General features: G+C 45.9%; 1 protein-coding gene across 3 annotated transcripts in view; it reads left to right on the top strand.

The window, feature by feature from the left end:
- LOC147902205 (uncharacterized) overlaps window positions 1–24419 on the top strand; it is a 162216-nt gene that overhangs the window by 132140 nt on the left and 5657 nt on the right. The window lies entirely within an intron of this gene.

Below are 24419 nucleotides of genomic sequence, written 5' to 3'. Positions count from 1 at the left end.
GCAACCGTTAGTAGTCTATCTCTGGCTTCATGTTACCACTCCCTCGTTGTCCTTGTTGAGAGGGAGGGGTGGGGGGGGAGCTGCAATTGTGATACTAAACCAGATTTCGTTTTTTTGTACTCTGATGATATGCAGTGGTAGTGACGATGGAGATGGCCATATTGCTATTGATATGATGTTATCATTGATGTTATTCTGACTATGTAGAACTTAGCATTTAGTATGGGTGTTGATGCTCGCTTAGTAGCTCCACCCTTTCAGATCGCTTTGTATCAGGTTTGTCATAGTCTCATAGACCCATCGGTCTTCCGAAGACTTGAATAAACTTTCTTTCTTTCTTTCTATTGTTTGCTCCTCCTTTGTAGATCTCTTGCAGCAATAGGGCAATGTACTACTTTTATTTCTCATCATAGGCATCATCCTTGGGTAGGGGTGCCCATTTTAGTGGCCCCATCCTTGGGTTTCATTGTATCTGGTTTCTTTTCAATCTAATAGACCCTTTGGTCTTTCATAGATGATAATAAAATCTCTCTCTCTCTCTCTCTCTCGTGAAGGCATATCAATCATTAAGGAGTTTAAATCTAACCCAAAAGACTCTCAGTCTTAAACTAATGTATGGCTGATTATGTTTTTTTTCCAAGCTATAATGTAGGTACCCTAAATAATTGGAGTTGCTTCTTGCACTCCTCGGGAGCTGCCATGTGTCCTCCCTATGCAGAGGTACTAGAGGGTTTTTAATTCTCCCACAGACTTGTTGGTCTTCCGTGGATGGTAATACTCTCTCTCTCTCTCTCTCTCTCTCTCTCTCTCTCTCTCTCTCTCTCTCTCTCTCGTACTTGAGGACAAAGGAGTTTCGCATGCATTGAGGATTGTCATCGGACAGGTGCAGGTCTCATCCCATTAGCAGAGGATCGAGGCAAGGAAGTTGCAAGCACACCTAGAGAGAAGCAGATTTGTAAACTATACACAATGGAGGAGATAGAGACAAAGGAGCACCTCCTGTGTACCTGCCCAGTCTATTATGACATCAGAGGACGATACCACGGCCTCTTTCGAGAGGGGCTCGGCTTTGGACGACTCTCTCGGCAGATCCACTTCCATGACAAGTTTGTGTTAGCCTCTATCTGATCGGCACAGAAAGATCCTATTGAGGCAGATCAGGCATTAGTCGGAGATGATAGCGCTAGGAGACTGGGGTAGATGGAGCACATCAACAAGTCATGCATTTCTACGCATTTGAGTCAGCCCTAAGATATAGTGAGTGGAGGAGGAGGAGGTAGTCGACATGAGAGCAGAGTGGATCGATGGGAAAAGACGACACAGAGTTGCGGAGCCAGAGAGACAGAGACCATACACGGCACAAAAGTGCACCTACAATGGATCATGGAGGTTCAGCCTATCTCAGCTCTCATCAAACAAGATCGTTCGAACCAAGGTTGATATGGCCCATCGATACCGAGATCACAGAGACCACACCCCCTACCACACTGAGGGACATCTCGTCAGACACAAATACGAGATATCTTCGCCACTCATCGGAGAGCCACCATGGCACTTGGATATGTATTTTGAGAACTAGTTTTGAGTGTTTTGAGTTTTTTGAGATTACTAGGATAGCACCTAGCAAGGGCCTTAGTGAGACCTTCGCTTCAGCCCATATGGCTTGTATAAGTTACCTTTATTGTACCTTGTCTCATAGGCCCACGAGGTCTCCCAAAGACATTAACAAAAGGGCACAGCTCGTATGAGTCAATTCAGGATGATATGTCTGAATTCTCCAGGCAGGGGGCATCCTCCTTTTTGCATCGGATTCCCTCATAGTACCAGAACTAGATGCAGCTTAGCTCGGGATAGTGAGACACTCTGCAGATGCACCACAGGTGAAAGAGTATGGACGACATCTACTTGAGCTAGGGGTTGTTCATGCTTTGATCATTTACAATGGTCTACAGAGATGGCCATCATCCGGTGGTCTCACTTGTTTCCTGCATGGCGGAGGGACAAGCACAGTGGACTACCTATTGGGTCCCTTGGCCTTTACCTCACAGATATACGACTTTATTGTGCCCCCTCCCCCACTCAATGCTGATCACTCGTACTTAGTCTTTTCTATCTCTACTACTATGCCAGCCACAGGGAGGATCCCCCCCATGCCCACTTGTGTATAGATTCCTTTGATCGTGCCCTGGATCCCATCTATGTGAGCAACCTGGTGAAGGGACTCCCAACCCTACTACTTGGAGATTTGGAGATGATGTAGACCTCGTCCACGCCTCAAACACCCTTGCCACATTAGTCATGGACGCAGCCATTAAGTCTTTTCCCACGACTCGATCTGCACGTGCCTCACTAGGGAAGATGCCACATAATCCTTGGTATGATGACGAGTGCAGAGAGATGAGAGCTCACCTCACACGTGAGCGAGCCCTTGGCCACTTAACATCACCCAAGGCACAATGGATCTCACGGCGACTGACACGCCATAAGTGGCGGGCCTTCATCACCCACAGAATGGATGAGGTGATCAGTTCATTTCAAGGGGGGGATCCCACTATTGGCTGGGGGCTTCTATTGGAGGGGAAGCCACCTATACCCATCACAGATCCAGTGTTTGGCACAATTATGCATGCTCTCTTTATGATGTCCCGATGCAGGCACCACCTGAATGTCCACTATGCCCAGGTCCACTACTTGCCACTTGTTCACTGCACAGAATGTGCAGACTGCACTCAGCCGACTTCATAGTCGTAGAGCACAGGACCATGAGGGGCTACGGAATGAGCATTTCGATCATGGACAGGAGGTTTTGGATCCGGTACTAGCGCAAATGTTCAACCACGCCATGTCACGGCTTCCCACCCTCATGGAGTACCACCACCATCGTACCGATACACAAGGCAGGTGACCCCATGGATACTGGGAACTATCGCACTCTCATGATTGGCCACACGCCGGCCAAGATCTATGGATCGATATTGGAGAGGGAGATCAGCAGCCATATATATAGAGGCACATGTGCAACGTGCTCTAGGGTAGGCAAGTTTCTGGAGACAGCACTCCACACTAGACCACATCTTCACCTTGAGGACTATCATTGAGGAGGCGAGGTCGAGACGCCAGAAAGTCTACGCTTGTTTTGTAGACTTTCGGAAGGCCTTCGACACTGTCCCGCGATCGTGCATGATTTGGAGACTACAGGATATGCAGATTCCAAAGGTTCTGATCTGGAGAGTGGTGAGCCTATACGAGTCCGTTAGAGGGAGAGTTCGTGTCCGAGGAGGCCAATCAGACTGGGTTGAGAGCACGATCGGAGTAAAGCAGGGATGCCCTCTCTCACCGACTCTCTTCAAGCTCTACATTGATGAGATTACATCTTTCATAAACCGTCTAGGAGGCGAGGGAGCACCACTAGCAGACTTGATTATACAGATTCTACTATACGCGGACGACACGGTCCTCCTGTCATCTTTGACAGAGGGACTACAGAGACATCTAGATGCCCCAGAGGTGTTCTACAGAGAGAGAGACCTGATGGTTAACCTTGGAAAGACCAAGGTCAAGATCTTTAACACCTCTTACACAGTGCTTCACCGACATAGCTTTACATACCAGAGTTAGCCAGTGGAGATTGTGCAGTCCTACACGTACTTGGGTGCAGTTTTCACAGGGCCAGTTTTCACGATGACCCACTTAGCTAGAGCACGACTCACACGAGGGCACGGTGCTTTGGCCCGACTAGAGCAACAATGCTTCCAGGCGCACTTCCAAGATCCACCGATGAAGTGTTGGCTTTTCGACACTCTAGTGAGGCCGACTGCCATGTATGCGACACCTTTTTGGGGGTGTGATCTTTCAGCAGTAGAATGGAGGAGATTTGAGCGGCTACAGGTGATTATGGGCTCTAGGATGATTCGGAGTAAGCCCTCGGTCCCCCATCAGATAGTACAGGCAAAGTTTGCCTTGACCCCTCTCCAGGTTGATGCCATTTTTCAGGCAATGACTTTCCTCCACAGAGTTTGGGACCTACCTCGCGAGAGACTTTCGAGGCTAGCACTAGAGTCCTTCATGTGAGGAGATGGAGAGAGAGCAAGAGAGAGTGAGAGCTGGAAGCTTGGAAGCTAAAAGCTGAGTTGCAATAGAAGAGTGTAAAAGGTACGACACAATGAGAGAGAGATAAGGTTTTGTCCTAGTGACAAAACCTTAGTAGTCACTAACCATAGTTAGTGAACTAATTGCGGTTAGGAAAAAAAACCTCTTAAAGAGGGAAAAGTGCCCCTAACTAGCTTATTATATTACATTGGTCACTGCTGAATTATATCTATAATTCTAACACCCCCCTGCAGTGCCAATGTCATGTACAAGGTTGAGCAATCACCAAACGGATATAAGTTCAGGGCACTGCGAAATGCCTCAAACTTTTCACGTGGTAGTGCTTTGGTGAAAATATCTGCAACGTTGTCATGTGTGGACACAAAGATCATACTGATCTCTCTTGCATGTAACTTCTCTCTGACGTAGTGATAGTGAACCTCAATGTGCTTCGTGCGAGCATGAAACACTGGATTCTTTGCCACTGCAATGACACTCTGACTATCAGTGAGAATTGGAGAAGGACCCTCCAAAGACAGATGAAGATCAGCAAATAGACGTCGCAGCCAGACACATTCAACTGTTGCTGTGAAAGCTACCTTGTACTCAGCTTCACATGATGAGGTAGCCACTGTAGATTGTTTCTTGCTCAGTCAAGAAATGCAAGATTTACCCAAAAAGAAACAATTGCCACTAGTGGACTGCCTAGTGTCATAATCACCAGCCCAATCTGAATCACTGTAGGCATGCATCTGCAAGTCACCCCCCCTTGGAAATAGCAAGCCAAAAGACTTTGTGCCCTGCAAATAATGGAAGATGTGCTTAACTGCTTGCCAATGCATAGTTTTTGGGCTGTGCATGTACCTGCTCACCTGAGATACTGCAAACTGAATATCAGGTCTAGTGTTGCAAAGATATATGAGGCATCCAACAGCCTGACTGTAAAGTGTGGCATCAACTGATTCTCCTGCATCATGCATTGTGAGTTTCAGCCCCGGCTCCATGGGAGTGGCTATGGGCTTACACTCATGCATGTTAAATCTGTCCAAGAGTTTCTGAACATACTTGGACTGAGACATAACAGTGCCACGTCTCTCATGAGAGAACTGGATCCCCAAATAAAAGTGAAGCAGCCCCAAATCTGACATGTCAAAGTTGGTCTGCAAATCAGCTTTGAAATCTGCAATTTTGTCTTCATTGGACCCTGTGAGCAGTAAGTCATCGACATAAAGAAGGATGACTAAAATTTCCCCCCCATCCATCTTGATGTAGAGGGTGCACTCAGTAGGACTATTGTGCAGCCCCTTGCTAGTCAAAAAGGCATGCATCTTGGCATACCATGCACGAGGGGCCTGTTTCAGCCCATATAAAGCTTTGTTGAGCCTGCATACTTGAAGTGCATTTGTTGTAATTTCAAAGCCCGGAGGTTGTTTGACATACACCTCTTCCAGCAAGTCCCCATTTAAGAAGGCTGTTTTTATGTCCAACTGATGAACATTCCACTCAAAATGTGCAGCCATTGCAATAACTGATCGGATGGTGGTCATCCGGGATGTAGGAGCGAATGTCTCCTCATAATCTATGCCCTTTTTCTGAGCATAGCCTTTAGCAACCAGCCTTGCCTTATATCTGTCAATGGAGCCATCTGGCTTCCGTTTGACCTTGAAAACCCATCGTGTGCCAGTGGCATGTTTACCCGGTGGCAAGTCTACAACATCCCAAGTCTGATTTTTTGCAATGGACTGCAACTCATCGTGCATGGCATTCATCCAATGCACATTATCCTTTGCCTCTTCGAATGTGGCAGGCTCCTCCTCATCAAGGAGAGTACCTGCATATGCTGATTCCACTGAATTAGCACCTTGCATGTGCCTTGCTGCACTGCGAGTCCTGCCAGGTAACAGAGCATCAATTTTACTCTCCCTGAGAGTCTGTAACAGCCAGTTTGGGACTGTTTTTGCTGCATGTATGTCTGCAATTTCTTGCTGCACCACCTGTTCCACTGCCTGTGGAGGGGGCAAGACATCCTGTGGCGGAACTAAAGCATCTGGAGGTTGCTGTAAATTCTGATTTGCATCAGAAAAATCAGCTGGGGAACCCAAGGCAATGGGTAGTAACCCCTCAAAGACATCCTCTGAAGAAGAAGGCATTTGAAATTCAGCCTGAGTGTGAGCTGAATTTTCAGAAAATATCACATCTCTACTTACTATGATCTTGCGTGTAGCAGGATTGTAGAGACGGTACCCCTTGCTTTCTGCACTGTATCCAACAAATATGCATTTGATGGCTTTATCTGACAACTTGTGCCTAAATTCAACTGGCACATGGGCATAAGCAAGGCATCCAAAGACTCGGAAGTGATCCACTGAAGGCTTCCTGTCATTCCAGACCTCAAAAGGAGTTTTTGTTTTTAAAGCCTTAGTGGGAGCCCGATTCAAAATGTAATTGGCACACATCAAACCCTCTAGCCAGAATTTGTGAGGCATGTGTTTGCTTTTCAGCATACATCTGTCCATCTCCATGAGGGTTCTATTTTTCCTCTCAGCTTTGCCATTTTGCTGAGGGCTCAGCCTGACTGTGAGCTGATGCACAATACCCTTGCCTTTGAGAAAAGCATCAAATTCTGCAGACAAGTATTCCCCACCTCTATCTGTGCGCAATGTCTGTATCTTAAGTCCGGTTTCATTTTCAACCATGGCTGAAAAGTGTTCAAACACCGTGAGCACTTCAGATTTGTGTTTCAGCCCATAAACCCAAGTAAAATTGGAGTAATCATCAATAAATGTAACGAAGTAGAGATGACCACCCAACGATGGGGTCTTCATGGGACCACAGACATCACTGTGTATAAGCTGTAATTTGCGGACAGCTTTAACTGAACCATCCTTTTGGAAGGGAAATCGATGCATCTTGCCCAAAATGCACCCTTCACAGGTATGTGGAGGAGGTATCTCAAGAGGTGGCAATGCATCAACCATGGAATACTTCTGAAGTGTCATCAGGCTGTTGTAATGCATGTGGCCATATCGAGCATGTCATAATTCTGCTTTCTGCATGGCAGCTGTAGGGGTAGAGACTGCAAGAGCATGGGCTGCTCTTTTCTCAAAAATATCAAGCTGAAAAAGCCCACGCAGTAGAGTACCAGATAACCTTAAGGCATAGTCATCTTCCCTGTCTCGGACAGCACATTTGTCATCCTCAAAGATGACCTGAAATCCACCTCTGTTAAGAGTGGACACTGAAAGAAGATTTTGGGTTATGAAGGAATAGAGAGAATGAGAGCCAGAGAGTGTGAGAGCTAGAGAGAGTGAGAGAGTCAAAAGCTTGGAAGCTGTAGTTGCTCAATAGAGTGTGTAAAAAGAGTACGACACAAAGTAGTGTAGATAAGGTTTTGTCATAGTGACAAAACCTTAGTAGTCACTAACCATAGTTAGTGAACTAACTGCAGTTAGGGGGAAAAACCTCTAAAAGAGGGAAAAGTGCCCCTAACTAACTTATTATATTACATTGGTCACTGCTGAATTATAGATATAATTCCAACACCCCCCTGCAGTGCCAATGTCATGTACAAGGCTGATCAATCACCAAATGGATATAAGTTCAGGGCACTGCGAAATGCCTCGAACTTCTCACGTGGTAGTGCTTTGGTGAAGATATCTGCAACGTTGTCATGTGTGGACACAAAGATCATACTGATCTCTCCTGCATGTAACTTCTCTCTGACGTAATGATAGTGAACCTCAATGTGCTTCGTGCGAGCATGAAACACTGGATTCTTTGCCACTGCAATGGCACTCTGACTATCAGTGAGAATTGGAGAAGGACCCTCCAAAGACAGATAAAGATCAGCAAATAAACGTCTCAGCCAGACACATTCCACTGTTGCTGTGAAAGATGCCCTGTACTCAGCTTCACATGATGAGGTAGCCACTGTAGATTGTTTCTTGCTTAGCCATGAAATGCAAGATTTTCCCAAAAAGAAACAATTGCCACTAGTGGACTGCCTAGTGTCATAATCACCAGCCCAATCTGAATCACTGTAGGCATGCATCTGCAAGTCACCCCCCCTGGGAAATAGTAAGCCAAAAGACTTGGTGCCTTGCAAATAACGGAAGATGCGCTTAACTGCCTGCCAATGCATAGTTTTAGGGCTGTGCATATACCTGCTCACCTGAGATACTGCAAACTGAATATCAGGCCTAGTATTGCAGAGATATATGAGGCATCCAACAGCTTGACTGTAAAGTGTGGCATCAACTGATTCTCCTGCATCATGCATTGTGAGTTTCAGCCCCGGTTCCATAGGAGTAGATATGGGCTTACACTCTTGCATGTTAAATCTGTCCAAAAGTTTCTGAACATACTTGGACTGAGACATAACAGTGCCACGTCTCTCATGAGAGAACTGGATCCCCAAATAAAAATGAAGCAGCCCCAAATCTGACATATCAAAGTGGGTCTGCAAATCAGTTTTGAAATCTGCAATTTTGTCGTCATTGGACCCTGTGAGCAGTAAGTCATCAACATAAAGAAGGATGACTAATATTTCCCCCCCATCCATCTTGATGTAGAGGGTGCTCTCAGTAGGACTATTGTGCAGCCCCTTGCTGGTCAAAAAGGCATGTATCTTGGCATACCATGCACGAGGGGCCTGTTTCAGCCCATATAAAGCTTTATTAAGCTTGCAGACTTGAAGTGCATTTGCTGTAATTTCAAAACCCGGAGGTGGTTTGACATACACCTCTTCCAGCAAGTCCCCATTTAAGAAGGCTGTTTTGATGTCCAACTGATGAACATTCCACTCAAAATGTGCAGCCATTGCAATTATTGATCGGATGGTGGTCATCCGGGATGTAGGAGCAAAAGTCTCCTCATAATCTATGCCCTTTTTCTGAGCATAGCCTTTAGCAACCAGCCTGGCTTTATATCTGTCAATGGAGCCATCTGGCTTCCGTTTGACTTTAAATACCCATCGTGTGCCAATAGCATGTTTACCCCTTGTGCCTCTTCAAATGTGGCAGTCTCCTCTTCATCAAGGAGAGTACCTGCATATGCTGATTCCACTGAATTAGCACCTTCCATGTGCCTTGCTGCACTGCGAGTCCTGCCAGGTAACGGGGCATCAAGTTTACTCTCCCGGAGAGTCTGTAACAGCCAGTTTGGGACTGTTTTTGCTGCATGTATGTCTGCAATTTCTTGCTGTACCACTTGTTCCACTTCCTGTGGAGGAGGCATGACATCCCGTGGCGGAACTGAAGCATTTGAAGGTTGCTGTAAATTCTCATTTGGATCAGAAAAATCAGCAGGGGAACCCAATGCAATGGGTAGCAACCCTTGAAATACATCTTCTGAAGGTGAAGGCATTTGAAAATCAGCTTGAGTGTAAGCTGAATTTTCAGAAAATATCACATCTCTACTTACAATGATTTTGCGTGTAGCAGGATTGTAGAGACGATACCCCTTGCTTTCTGCACTGTATCCAACAAATATGCATTTGATGGCTTTATCTGACAATTTGTGCCTAAATTCAACTGGCACATGTGCATAGGCAAGGCATCCAAAGACTCGGAAGTGATCCACTGAAGGCTTCCTGTCATTCCAGACCTCAAAAGGAGTTTTGGTTTTTAAAGCCTTAGTGGGAGCCCTGTTCAAAATGTAATTGGCACACATCAAACCCTCTAACCAGAATTTATGAGGCATGTGTTTGCTTTTCAGCATACATCGGTCCATCTCCATGAGGGTTCTATTTTTCCTCTCAGCTTTGCCATTTTGCTGAGGGGTCAGCTTGACTGTGAGCTGATGCACAATACCCTTTTGTTTGAGGAAAGCATCAAATTCTGCAGATAGGTATTCCCCACCTCTATCCGTGCGTAATATCTGTATCTTGAGCCCGGTTTCATTTTCAACCATGGCTGAAAAGTGTTTAAACACTGTGAACACTTCAGATTTCTTTTTCAGCCCATAAACCCAAGTAAAATTGGAGTAGTCATCAATAAATGTGACAAAGTAGAGATGACCACCCAATGAAGGAGTCCTCATGGGACCACAGACATCACTGTGTATAAGCTGCAATTTGCGAACAGCTTTAACTGAACCATCCTTCTTGAAGGGAAATCTATGCATTTTACCTAAAATGCACCCTTCACAGGCATGTGGAGGAGGTATCTCAAGAGGGGGCAATGCATCAACCATTGAAAATTTCTGAAGTGTCATCAAGCTGTTGTAATTCATGTGGCCATATCTGGCATGCCATAATTCTGCATTTTGCATGGCAACTGTAGGGGAAGAAATTGCCAAAGCATGAGCTGCTCTTTTCTGAAAAATATCAAGCTGAAAAAGCCCACGCAGCAGAGTACCAGATAACATTAAGGCATAGTTAGCTTCCCTGTCCCGGACAGCACATTTGTCATCCTCAAAGATGACCTGAAATCCATCTCTGTTAAGAGTGGACACTGAAAGGAGATTTTTGGTTATGCCAGGCACATATAAAACATCAGAAAGTCTGAAAATTGAGCCATCAATTGCAGTGAGCTCAACTTCTCCTGTGCCACGTACTGAATATGAGGAGTTGTTGGCACAAGTGACTTTCTTACCAACAGGGGGTGGATGCAAGGAAGTAAAGAGACACTTCCTCGAAGTGATGTGCTTGGATGCACCGCTGTCAAAATACCATGTGTTCAGTGTTTCATCAACACTAAAAGCAGATGCATCTGAAGGAGAGTCAAAACTGCAAGTCAAAAAAGCATATGTATCATCACTGCATGAAGCTGTACTATCCCGAGCATCTGGAACAGCCAACCTAGAATCAGAAATGCAAGATAAAAAGGCATAATCTTGACCAACAAAGTTGGCTGCAGCATCCCCACTGTCAGATGCACAAGGGGCTGAATCTGAAACAGCCATTCCTGAGCTGTTTTTCTTTTCCTTTGCAATCCTTTTCCTGCATTCTGCTATGTGATGACCTGGCTTTTTGCAGTAGTGACAGAAACCCTTCTTTTTGGGCTTGCTTGCATCACTTTTAGCCTTTTGTGAAGGCTGTCCTGACCCACTGGAAGGCTGATTTGCTGCTGTTTTTGCCTGTCCCTTTGTTTTTTATTTGAATTTTGAGAGCATGGCTTGTTCACCTGCACGTGAAGCCAAATTTTTCCTGGTCTGCTCTTCCTGAAGCAGAAGTCCTATCAGCTCATGAAAAGAAAGAGGATTTGCACCCCCCCTCAATGATAAATTCAGCGAAGTATGAAAGCTGAGATAAGACTCAGGAAGAGAATTCAGAGTGGTTGTAATCATCTCTGAATCAGGAATAATTTCATCTATATTTAACAACTGCTCTCTGAGATCCTGTAGCTTAGTGAGGTGGGCTGACATGGAGTCACCCTCCTCCATATGTGTATTGCTCAACTCTCTTTTTAAAAAAGATACCCTGGCATCATTCCGTGCTGCATACATGCTTTCCAAAATATCCCACGCTGCCCTGGAGGTCTTACACGACCGGATATGCGGAATGATTGATCTTTTCACTGAAAGAGAGATGCAAGACAAGGCTAAGGCATCCCGTGAATCCCATCTCTTTTGCTCAGGAGTATTAACTGTAGCTGCACCAACAACTTGTCCTGCAGCTGCACCTTGTGCACGACCTCTTCCACCTCCTTGGTGAGGAGGGGTAGCAGGTGCAATATCTGCTGGTCGGATTTCATCCCCATTGACATAATCCCATAGATTGCGAGAAATCAGAATATTACGTACCATGAAACTCCAGAGGGAGTAGTTGGTACCATCCAATTTGTCTTCCTGAGAAAGACCACCGAACTGAAAATCATTCTGATTTTGATGGGCCATATCTGAAAAAGGAATTGAAGCAGATACAAAGCTGAATTCCCTTACTGGGAATAAAATGCACAACTCCCAAAAACCACACCCAAGCACGGGCTGTATATGCAACTTAGATTTCTGCACTTGAGCTGTCAAAAATCTGTCCAAGCATAAAACACTCTCCAAAATCTGCCAAAAGTGTTCCAAACACTCCAATAAAGGCAGTATATACTGAATACTCCAAAAAATGCTCTCCAAACACAAAAGCCCCAATTTGTGGCTAGAAATTGCAGCCAGAAAGGGGTAAAAATGCCAAAAGCCCCAAATCTGCAATTTTAATACAAAAGCCCCAAATTTCAGAAAAATCTGCAATTTTGCTCTTGTGATAGCTTCAAATTTGCCCAATGATTGCAATGACTTCAATCTGTAAAATGCCCCAAATGTTCTTGCAGAATACTTAGCCAAACAATGGCCGTCTGCAAACTTAGCCTGCCAAAAAATCACCTGCCAAATCAAAGATGACCTGCCAAGAAACACCTGCAAATCTTTTGTCCAAAACCAAGAAGAATTGCTGCTGTACTGAGATTCAGTACAGATTGTACTGAATACTGTACGGAAATGCCGTACAGTTTGTACGGCACCGTACAGGAAGTACTGCGTCGACAAGTACGGTGACCACGACAGATACCGTACGGTATCTGTCCACGGTGTACGGCGCTGCGTCGACAGGTACGGTGTACGGCGAAGTACGATGTACGGCGCGCAGACTTTTCAGGTACGATGTACGGCGATGTACTTAAGCTCGAAGCTGTACGGCAGGGGCGCAGTACTGCAGGCGAAATCGTACGGCAGGCGACAGAATTGTACGGCAGGTTTCAGACTTCCGTACAGTCGTACGGACTGTACGGAAAGATTTACGTAGGCTGTAAAACGAGGCTGAGGGAGCAATGAGGGAGCAATGAGCACCAGGCTCTTGGACCTGCTCTGATACCAAATGAAGGAATAGAGAGAATGAGAGCCAGAGAGTGTGAGAGCTAGAGAGAGTGAGAGAGTCAAAAGCTTGGAAGCTGTAGTTGCTCAATAGAGTGTGTAAAAAGAGTACGACACAAAGTAGTGTAGATAAGGTTTTGTCATAGTGACAAAACCTTAGTAGTCACTAACCATAGTTAGTGAACTAACTGCAGTTAGGGGGAAAAACCTCTAAAAGAGGGAAAAGTGCCCCTAACTAACTTATTATATTACATTGGTCACTCTGAATTATAGATATAATTCCAACAGGTTATGCCAGGCACATCAGTATACGGTCGTGTACGGATTTCGTACCTGTACGGATGATCGTACGAATGTACGGAGTGCAGACGACAGGAGCTGTACGGACGACGTACGGAGTACGGACGACGACGCCTGCCTGCAAACGTGGCGCAGATCTGTACGGTGCTGTTTGGCGCAGATCTGTACAGTGTTTTTTGGTGCAGATCTATACGACGCAGATCTGTACGGCGCACAGGTACGGCAGGTGAGCAGTACGGCGAGCAGGTACTTCCGGTGATTCTACAGTACGGTGAGCAGGTACGGTAGGTACGGTGCAGTACGGTGCTGATAGTATGGCAGGATTCCGTACAGTCGTACGGACTGTACGGACGAAGTGTAGGAGCGAAGGTGAGTTGCAGCTGGAGCTCAACAGGGAGGTCGTAGGGAGCTGGATCTAATGCTCTGATACCAAATGTGAGGAGATGGTGAGTGAGAGAGAGCAAGAGAGAGTGAGAGTTGGAAGCTTGGAAGCTAAAAGCTGAGTTGCAATAGAAGAGTGTAAAAAGTACAACACAATGAGAGAGAGATAAGGTTTTGTCATAGTGACAAAACCTTAGTAGTCACTAACCATAGTTAGTGAACTAACTGCGGTTAGGGGGAAAAACCTCTTAAAGAGGGAAAAGTGCCCCTAACTAGCTTATTATATTACATTGGTCACTGCTGAATTATATCTATAATTCTAACACTCCATACAACTAGCAAAGAGTGCGGTAGGTACAAACCATCTCCATACGACTAGCAGAGAGTGTGGTAGGTACAGCATGGTTTGCACGCATCACCGCATGGTTTGCCAGTCATGACATTCAGATGGATCGGCTTCCCCCGTTTCAGTATAGCATGGATGCACCACCCAAGTTGATCCCACGGGATGAGATTAACCACATCATATGGTTAGATCTCCTCCAGCTTCACACATCTCGCACTTGGGGGGGGGGGGGACCAGGAGTTCCCCACCAAGAACCAGCTCTACTATGACCATTTTTTGAGAAAGAAAGAAAGAAAAGAGAAGAAAGATATATTAACGTCCACGAGAGACCTCGCGGGCCTATGGGACAAAGCGCACAGAAAAGCGAACTCATACAAGCCTCAGTGGGCTGAAGCAAAGGGTACGCTAGGACCCTTGATGAGTACTAATCTATACTAACAGAATCATAATCATAAACATAATCATAATCATAATCATATCATATCAATCAATCTATCCAGGCGCCAGGACGAAACCGAAACCTGGTTCAATGATGGCTCTCTGGTGGGCTGCAAAAATATCTCGTATCTGTGTCTGTCGAGTTGTCTCGAGCTGTGGCGGGGGGCACGGTCTCCTTGCTCTCTGGACTCTCTGGGCTATGTCTAGAGTGATCCCTCGTCTCTGTCGGTCTCCTCTAAGGAAAGCTGTGATAGGTCGGACCTCAATAGAGAGTATCGAAGGATGGGCTCATCATCAGACCTCAATATCTCGAGGACAGAGAAGTCTCACACGCACTGAGGATTGCCATTGGACAAATGTGGGTCTCGTCCCATCAGTTGAGGATCGAGGCAGGGAGAGTTGCACGCATACCCAGAGAGCAGCAGACTTGCAGGTTGTGCACGATGGGGGCAGTCGAGACAAAGGAGCACTTTCTATGTGTCTACCCAGCCTACTGTGAGATCCGAGGGCACTACCACTGCCTTTTTCAAGAGGGGCACGGCTTTGGCCCACTCTCACACCTTATCCACTTCTAGGATCAAGTGTGTATTGGGCTCTACCTTATGGAGATGCGACGACACAGGGAGACACTACTACGACATATCAGAGAGCAACAAGATGGGACCACCTCACCATAGGGTATTGAGGTAGACCGAGCGCAAAGACAGGTCACGGATTTCTATGCATTTGACTCAACTCCACGGCACTCTGGGGTAGAGAAGGAGGAGCTAGCCGACATGAGAGATATATGGATCGGTGGAGAAAGCCGACACAGCATTGCTAGGCAAGGGACACAGAGACCGTACACAGCGCGACAGGAAACCAGAGCACACACGATCGAGGTTCAACCTATTTCATCTCTCCTTAGGGAAGATCGATCGAGGCGAGGCATCACCCTTGACATAGCCCATCGGATCCAGAGGTCGAGGAGACCACGTCCTCCACCACGGAAGACAGCCCGATAGATGCAGATACGTGAGCTCTTTGCATCTCATCAGAGAGCCACCATGGAGCCTGGACACGTGGAGCCGGTTCATGCACTTGGGACTCTAGCTCTGAGCACTTGATATTTTCATGCCACCCTCATGCTATTTTGCTACTTTTTTGCTATTTCGTACTAGCATAGCATTTTAGTACTCAGCAAGGGCCTTAGTGAGCCGTTTGCCCCAGCCCACAGTGGTCTGTATGAGTTACTTGATTCTGTACTTTGTCCCATAGGCCCAGGAGGCCTCCTGCGGACGTTATTCTCTTATTCTCTCTCTCACGCACTTGGATTTATCCCACGCAGCTTTCGACGAAGATGGCCACATATCGTGACCACTTCCTTCGGATCTCAGAGGATGGATTTGTCATTCCACCAGGCTACACAGGTATCCACATGTCCCACTCACTGAGGATTGCCCTTGGCCAGCTTAGAGTCTCTTCGCATCAGCTCGAGATAGAGGCTGGTAGGATGCGACGCATGGAGGATGGACGGCGTCCAGGCCGAGAGACCAGGATCTGCCCTTGTTGCACCATGGGAGAGGTGGAGTCAGAGGAGCACTTCATTTGCAGATGCCCGCTATATTATGAGATCAGAGGGAGATTCCACTGTCTCTTCACGGATGGCTTTGGACCTCTCTCACGAGTGATGGATTATGAGGATCAGCATTGCCTAGCTCTTTATGTCAGGGAGGCCACTATGCTTCGACGACACTACCTCAGAGACCATCAGCACAGACCGGAGCGTGATAGAGCCCAGCCCGATAGAGCTCAGACACACGCTATACCAGATGACAGGTATCAGGAGGAGCACGAGGAGGTCAGAGCTCACACAGGACACATGCCTCCACCCTGTGGATGTACATATGAGATGGTTTGTAGACGCCGCAAGATCTTGTTACATAGGGGACGTACTCGCCGCTTCATCTCCAGACGATCCAGGATGATGGCAGCTTTTCGGAGGAGACTTACTCATGGAGATCTCGCCCTACCAGCCGCTCACCTCACTTTTGCTCAGATTTGTACTCTCATAGCAGGAGGCAGAGTCGATGGACAGGATTTCCAGTATTATTTTGGTTCTCAGACTCCGTGATACATGGACTTGTATCTTTGCATTGACATATTGTACTCATCCCCCCATTTTGCACCCAGGGGCGGTTTCCTTGCATCTAGCTTACTTTGTATTTAGGCTCGGATTTGACATTATGTACTTTCACTTGCATTGTATTGCGTAGCACTTAGTTGATATTCGACGATGCCTCTTCTTTGTGGCACGTTGATTTTGTGCTATCTTGTACGTAGAGTTCTTGATGTCCCATGGGCCCATTTTGGCCTTTAGTGGACAATAATACATTTCTTTCTTTCTTTCTTTCTCTCTCTCTCTCTCTCTCTCTCTCTCTCTCTGTATATGCAGATGTTTGAGAGCCTGGGGCTCTAGATAGACAGGTTACCCCCTTTCTAGTACCAGGTCATCCAAGAGGATCTCTTACACTTACACATATTCAAGACTTAGTCGGTACCTCGAGAGCTCCCTGTGAAGGTCAGCTTTTACAGAGACCACTTTCTACGGATTTCAGCAGAGAGCTTCATCGACCTGCAAAGATACACACGGATCCACGTGCCCACTCCTTGAGGATATCAATCGGGGTTTATGCGTGTTATCACACTGACTTCGTATTGAGGGTGATCACAGATGGAGGGAATACCCTGAGAGGGTTGCATCTGCTCCCTATGCGATCGCCAAGAGATCGAGTCAAAGGAACACTTCGCTCTCAGATGCCTTGTGTACTATGAGATTAGAGGTCACTATCATTGCCTCTTCACGGGTGGTTGTAGACCTTTTCAAGGCACATGGTGGAGAAGGAGGAGAGAGGGTAGGCTAGGGAGAGAGATAATGATACTCATAGAAAGACATAATGAAATGGAAATGAAATGACTAAGCAATAAACAAATGAAAGTACTCACATGTAGACCAAAGAGCTTGTAGGCTTGATACTTGATTGATTTGACACTAGACAAGTACAACTCTTGTATAAGAGCGCACACACACATATGAACACCTATGCATATGGGATAACTCCCAATGTGACACGTGGCATCCATAGGACACACTAGACTAGAACTCACACTAGAACATACTAGAACACGCCAAACTGACTCAATTTGGCTTCATATTCTAACACCCTTATCCAGTCTCCTATCCTACCGAGATCAGAGATCTTTGGCAGCCTTTATCCATGAGGCTATCTGCCGACACAGGGAGCGGTTGGTCTGGGCACGCAGGCAAGATCATGGTATACAACCAGACTTATCTTACAACATGATCACTGAGCTTTTCCAACCAAGCAGACTGACCAACGAGACTCATGGAGACTGTGGATGCGAGGGCCTGAGTCAAAGATACGACAGCATTGCCAACAAATTGAGGCACATATCATATTAGAGGACGACCTCCCCATGCTCACCAAACCAGAGACACGACCCACAAGAGTGGCATTGGCGCTTGTTTTCCGCAAGACCATAGCCAGGAGACCACAGCGGACCACACATGTCCACAGGGACCAACACTCCATCACAGGTTTTATGCCACGACAGCAACCTCCCAAGCGGCACCCCCTTCTCACGCCATCTCCCATCCTCTGAGCTCGAAAATTTTTCTCTTTATGTATTGGTGCCATTATGATGATGATTATGGGTTTTTTTTCGATATTCATCATGGGTGTTGTTGCCCGCTTAGTGGCTCCACCCCTCAACTCATTGTATCAGGTTCTTTTAGTCTCATAGACTTTATGGTCTTCCGAAGACTTTTAATAAACTTTCTTTTTCACTTTTTTTGGTGAAATCTATTTGTATTTATATCACAAAGAGCAGTCCCCAGCTTGGGAACATGAATTACAAGATCAAAAGATAGCATTGTCAAGGATGCCGGATAATCCAAGTGACATGCACACAATCAATCAAAGAATGATTGCCGCAGTGACGTCTGGAACAAGTGCTACTTGACTAGAGGCATATCACCATATACTCTATGGTTTCTATCTTGCCATTGAGTCCAAAGTGCCCAATAGCGAACCCAACCGGAAAAAAGATCAAACCCTTGCCTGACAGGGTGAATCTTAAATAGCCAAGCATGCTTGCCAAAGCAAGCACTGAGAAATCAAGCCCATAGAAGTGGCTATAGAAAATGCAAAAAGTCACGAGCCATAGGGAAATGCCAAAAGAGGTGAGCCATGGACTCCACACATCTGCAACAAGTAGCAAGAGCAATATGCCGTTGTGCCAAGATTTGTCAAAATGGAAGAACTCTGAGCATAACCCACAATAAGAAAACTTGTTGGGGAAGGGGGAGTCTGCAATTTCAAAGTTGCAGCAATCTTTTTTGCCACTGATTTGCATGAGTCATAGACCGAATATGATTTGCACGATCTGAAATCCAAGGGTGAGGCTGCAAGACCTTATACAATTTGGCAATAGTGACATCAGCCAATAGTAACAGACAACAGGTAGGAACCATTGAGTAAAGTGCCCAATCTTTAAGATGATATATGAGCTCAAGATTGGGCACTGGCAAAAGGCCTCAAAGCATATAAGAAGTGCATGCCAAAGAGATCGATAAGGCAGTCCCAATTCAATCTGTCTAACTGCTATGGGAAGAGCAATCACAGTACCAACCAGATAAAATATGAGCATCTGGGCTCCTACAAAGCTACCGGATGAGCAAACACCTTGGACCAATGTATGCTCTCAGCATGCAACGAGTTTCCATCAAAAAATCCCAACAATGCGATTTGAGATGAGAAAGTCTTTCTCTCCAATCAGAAAACATTCCGGTCACAAAAGGACAGCCCTTAACTCTGCCATGAATATGTCCAAGCAGAAAATCTTGTTGAGTTTGTCGCCATTGGCCAAAGGCATAAGTGGTCAATTGAGAAAGCAACTTATCATCTTGCATAAACTGAAGCATCGTTTTCCCTTTATGAGCTAGAATGTGTCTGTGTGTATTAAGGATATTAAGTCCCCCATGCAATTTTGGCGAACATAGGCGCTCTAGGGAAAGTATTCTAATGCTCTTACGGCCATGCTTGGAGTACCAGAAGCTGTATATATGTAAACAAAATTAATTGAACTAGCGGGATTGAACATGCAGCGACCAAGTGGCTAACTTCCAATATTCCAATTTCTTTTTCAGCTTGGTGAGCACCCAATCCATTTGCTGGCGGCAAGTGACCATCCACCTTAGAGGATAACCAAGATGATAAACAAGCTGCACCAGTGAAACAATTTCCCCAAGCCATAGAAGATGATGCTAGTCTTTTGCATGAAATGCTAGAAGCTTAGAATTTTGAAAGTTCACCTATAGGCCAGGAGCCATACCATATAATCATAAAGCTTACATGACTTGTAAACGATCCCTCTCCGTATTCTTAGAAGGAAGGAGTCATCAGCATATATTTGCACAATCATGGGCTTTCATCCTTGTGTATCTCTAAACCATGCAAGCTACCTATAACCACGAGGTGATCCATGTATTGAAGCATTGGATGAGTGGTTATTGCATATAACGACGCATTGAGAAGGCTTCCTTGACGTACCGTTGTAGGATGTAGACCGTCATGCAAATATCCTTTGATTCATTTGACCACCATTTTTAGCAACGAGCTTATTTATGACAAGCATAAGAGTAATGGTTGCCAATTGACAAAGGATTCACACAAACTCTTCTTAGGCAACAATTTGACCAACCCTTTTTTCCAGTCCTATGTTGACATTAAGAAGCCGACATGTGAGTGTGACCAGACGTATTATCCTCTTGTTGTGGAGCATTAGTAAAGTCCACACAAATAATAGCATGTTGTCTCTAGGGATACCATTGCATGGCCTCCCAAATCAATCCTCCATGGTGTGAAGATTGGGGAGCATAAACCGAGGCAACAAATCCAATCGTCTCCTCTTCTACAAGTTATTGCCCAATGATGCATCTACCTTCCCAATCATTAAAAGCCACAACAGGCTGAAAAGCATGTTTACTAGAACAATCACACCAGAGAATGAAAGCTCTCCTTCATAAAAAATGTCATAACAAGCAAAGTGCGCCTTCCAGCTTGCATACACATGCTCATTATGCTCTTGTAGAGCCACTATATCAGGCTACAATTTATTGACATATGCTTATAGAAGCTTCAATTTTCGTATGTCACATAACCCTTCCATTTTCGTATGCTCATAGAAGCTTCCATTTTCGTATGTCACATAACTCTTGCACATTGAAAGTGGAGCATTTTATTTGTTCAAGCATAGGCATGTATAATATCTATCTCACAAAAGAGAGAAACTAAGATTGCGTGTCTCCTAATGGGACAGGACATCATGCTGACCAGGCAGTAAGAATGCTACTTTATCTTCCCGAAAAAGACCCGGACTTTCAGTCACACTGTCACCCAAGTAATACCTATACCAGAATTCTATGTATGAGTATGCCCATTAGAAGTAGACCTGGCCACGTTGATTAGCCGATCACTGCACGAAGCTTCCCTTCACACCTTCCGGTACACCACATGTTCTAACCGTCCTCCACCTTTAGGGTATGTGCCATGTAATAGGTGGTATGATGATGGTAAGGTCCTTCGCCGACAACTCTGATTCAAATCCCAGCATGGCCTACCAAGTGAACCAGACATGTTACGTGAGTATCGCCGTCTAGTTCGCCAAAAGAAATGAAACTTTGTTCGCCAAAATGAGGATGAATTACTGAACATCGTTTTCAATAATAATTCCAAAGACTTTTGGCAAGAGTTTCTTGAACGGCGGTCCCCCTCACCACTCACACACACTCAAGTTTGGCACAACTACGCCGCACACTTGATGACATCCCCGATCAGCCCACACCTGATCTCTCGGACATACCACGACCTACCTCTTGCACTCTTTTCACTAAGGGGGGCATCAAAGTTGCAGTCATGAAGCTTCATAATGGTCGAGCAAAGGATCATGAGGGATTATGCACGGAGTTTGTTGCATACGGGATTGATATCCTAGCCCCTATCTTAGCAAAGCTATTTGATGAAGCAATTTGTCTCGGCTTCCCACACACTTGACCCTCAACACTATCACACCTATCCACAAGGCAGGGGATCCCATGGATCAAAGTAACTACAAGACCATTATGATCGGGCATGTCTTGTCCAAGATATATGCTTCGGTGCTAGGTATGGAGGTCAGTCGCTATGCAGAGATGCAAGGACTCAGAGCAGATGGACAGGCAGGCTTTTAACATGACCACGAGACCATGGATCATATCCTGACACTTTAGGAGTGTCATAGAGGAGGCCAGGACACGGAGACAAAGGGTATATTGCTGCTTTGTGGATTTTCGCAAAGCCTTTGATACAAGATCTCGAGCACGCCTCATCAGGAGGTTACAAGAGTTGGGGTATGGGCCGGAGATAATTTGGGCTGTTATGGCACTTTATGCGAAGGTTTCTGGCAAGGTTTGGGCGGGCGGCAGATGGACAGATGAGATGTTGAGCACCATTGGGGTCAAACAAGGTTGTCCACTCTCACCGACCTTGTTTGGCCTCTACATAGACGAGCTTGAGTCTTTTATGTGGACACTAGGAGGGGCTGGTTGTTCTCTCGCCAGTTACTTGCTCTAGATCCTTTTGTACACTGATGATGTGGTGCTCTTATCCTCATCCGTTGAGGGGCTCTAGAGACATCTAGATGCACTACTGGCTTTTTGCGAGTCTCATGACTTGAGGGTCAACCTGGGTAAAACCAAGGTTATGATCTTCAACACCTCCAGAGTGGTCGTACACAGAGAGAAGTTTACTTTTGACGGGGCACCAGTTGAGATCGACTCATCATACACATACTTGGGAGTTCTATTTTCAGGACCTATCTTCACGATGAGACTGGCGATGCAGGCCCACCTGAGTAGAGGTTACACTTCCGTGGCCCGACTAGAGAGATAGTGCTTCCACTCCCACTTTCAGGACCTGTGGACCAAGGTTCTCCTTTTCGACTCCTTGGTCTAACCTGCGGGCATGTATGGTAGCACTTGTTGCATCCCCCTTAGCAAAGTGTCTTTCCCATCCCTTGCAAATTTTAGCATCCAAGCGAGCCTTTTGTCGAAAACCTCCCCGACACAGAGTGGACTCGAGTGGAGAGATTACAAGTTCTCCTACTCTCATGGATGATACACAGCAAGCCATCTGTCCCTCATCAGACCATCCAAGCTGAGTTCAAGGCATCTCCTATGCAGTTAGATGCGTCATTCCAGACTATCAGTTATCTCTACCGCGTACGCGTGTACGGCTCATGTACCACAAGGCGACGCAAGCTACCTTGGTTGGCACTAGCATCTTCTATGGCACTTGCAGCTTAGGGTGATTAGAGATGTTGGTACGCACACACATGCCGATGGTTTGAGAGATTGGGTTTTCATATAGACAGGATGCCACCCTTCCAGTAAGCATTGACGCTCCATTTGTCCCATTCCGGGGCAATGAATTCAACCCAATCATTCGGGAGGATCTTTACAGCTACACACATTCAAAACTTGGCTAGCACAGACAGACCCCCTGTGAAGCTCAATTTCTATCGGGACAACTGCTTGCACATTTCAGCAAAAGGTTTCATCATCCCACCAGGGTATACCCAGATCCACCTGCCACATTCACTCAAGATGTGCCCTTGGACAGGTATGTGTGTCATCGCACCGACTCCATATTGAGAGCAGGCGGCAGAGGGGGATACTTAGGGAGAGTCGTGTCTACACATTGTGTGAGCGCCATGAGGTGGAGTCTGAGGAGCACTTTCTTTTTCGTTGCTCAGTCTACTATAAGATTCTTGGACGATACCATTGCCTTTTCAGAGACGGATTTGAGGGCCTCTCCATACCTGTCCTATACCCACGAGGTGGTCCGACATAAGATCGTCTCATTAAGTCGAGGAGATAGGAGTAGGGGACCGTGCCCGGCCCATCCCAGAGTAAGATCACAGAGTTCTTCCAGGCAGAGCAGGTTGCTATCTCAGCCACGATTAGCAGGAGGCAGAGACCTTGAGAACGAGACACGACACACCCGGCAGAGGATAGACACACAGATCACACTCACTGACATCTCCTCTCTTTTCAGACGTGGGATGCAGCCGATCGGGGTGGCAGTGGCGCTCATCAGACGTCAAGATAGCGGCCAAGAGGGCGCAACAGGTTACTCATCCAGATAGCAAAAAGCGATCCATTACGGGCTTCTTGCCTACACCGCCTAGTCTGCCGTTGGGTGTATGTTGATGTTCTATATGCCTATTGTATTGTATTGGATCAGACCGTGTCTCCACATGAGGATGATGATGCCAGGAAGGCTGCATAGGTTTATGGTGGACATGTACTATGATATCACTGACTATGTCTACACAGTTTTCTAGCATGGGTTAGGATGCTCGCTTAGTAGCTCCACCCTTTTGCTCACTGTATCAGGTTTTTCTTTAGTTTCATACACCCATCGGTCTTTAGCAGACTTTAATAAACTCTCTCTCTCTCTCTCTCTCTCTCTCTCTCACACACACACACACACTTTTTTTTTTGGTGAAATCTTTTATTTCTGTGTGGGAAACCTCAAAAAGAGGTGAAAACCCACCAATAAGTACAAAGAGAAAGTTTACAAGTAAAACCTCAAAGAGAAAATCTCATGAGGCAACCAAGTAAAAATTTACATATCAGTTGGAGGAGACTCCAACAAAACATCATCCATTTTCAAACTATTGCCTTGTAAAAACTGATGCAATGGAGTGACAACGCCATCAATAAAACAGAGTTGTTTTTCGCCCCTGTGATTCTTCTTAAGATAAGCGCGTAGCCAAAACTTCTGAACCACAAGATCAAAAACCTGCTGCAACCAGGGATGAAAAGACTCCAAGGAAAAAGGAACATCAGGATCCAAGACTGAGAGGCTCTGTAACGGGGCCGGCATATCAACAAGCTTCTCAAGGGAAGGAACATGAAACTCAACAGAAAAGGAAATATCTGCATCCGGAATAATAGTATCGG

Source organism: Dipteris shenzhenensis, chromosome 5 (assembly GCF_047967505.1).
Source record: "Dipteris shenzhenensis isolate YYH24624 ecotype China chromosome 5, Dip_SZ_1.0, whole genome shotgun sequence".
In the NCBI taxonomy this organism is placed as follows: domain Eukaryota; kingdom Viridiplantae; phylum Streptophyta; class Polypodiopsida; order Gleicheniales; family Dipteridaceae; genus Dipteris; species Dipteris shenzhenensis.
The sequence above is the reverse complement of the archived record's forward strand: the minus strand, read 5'-3'. Positions and strand labels throughout refer to the sequence as shown.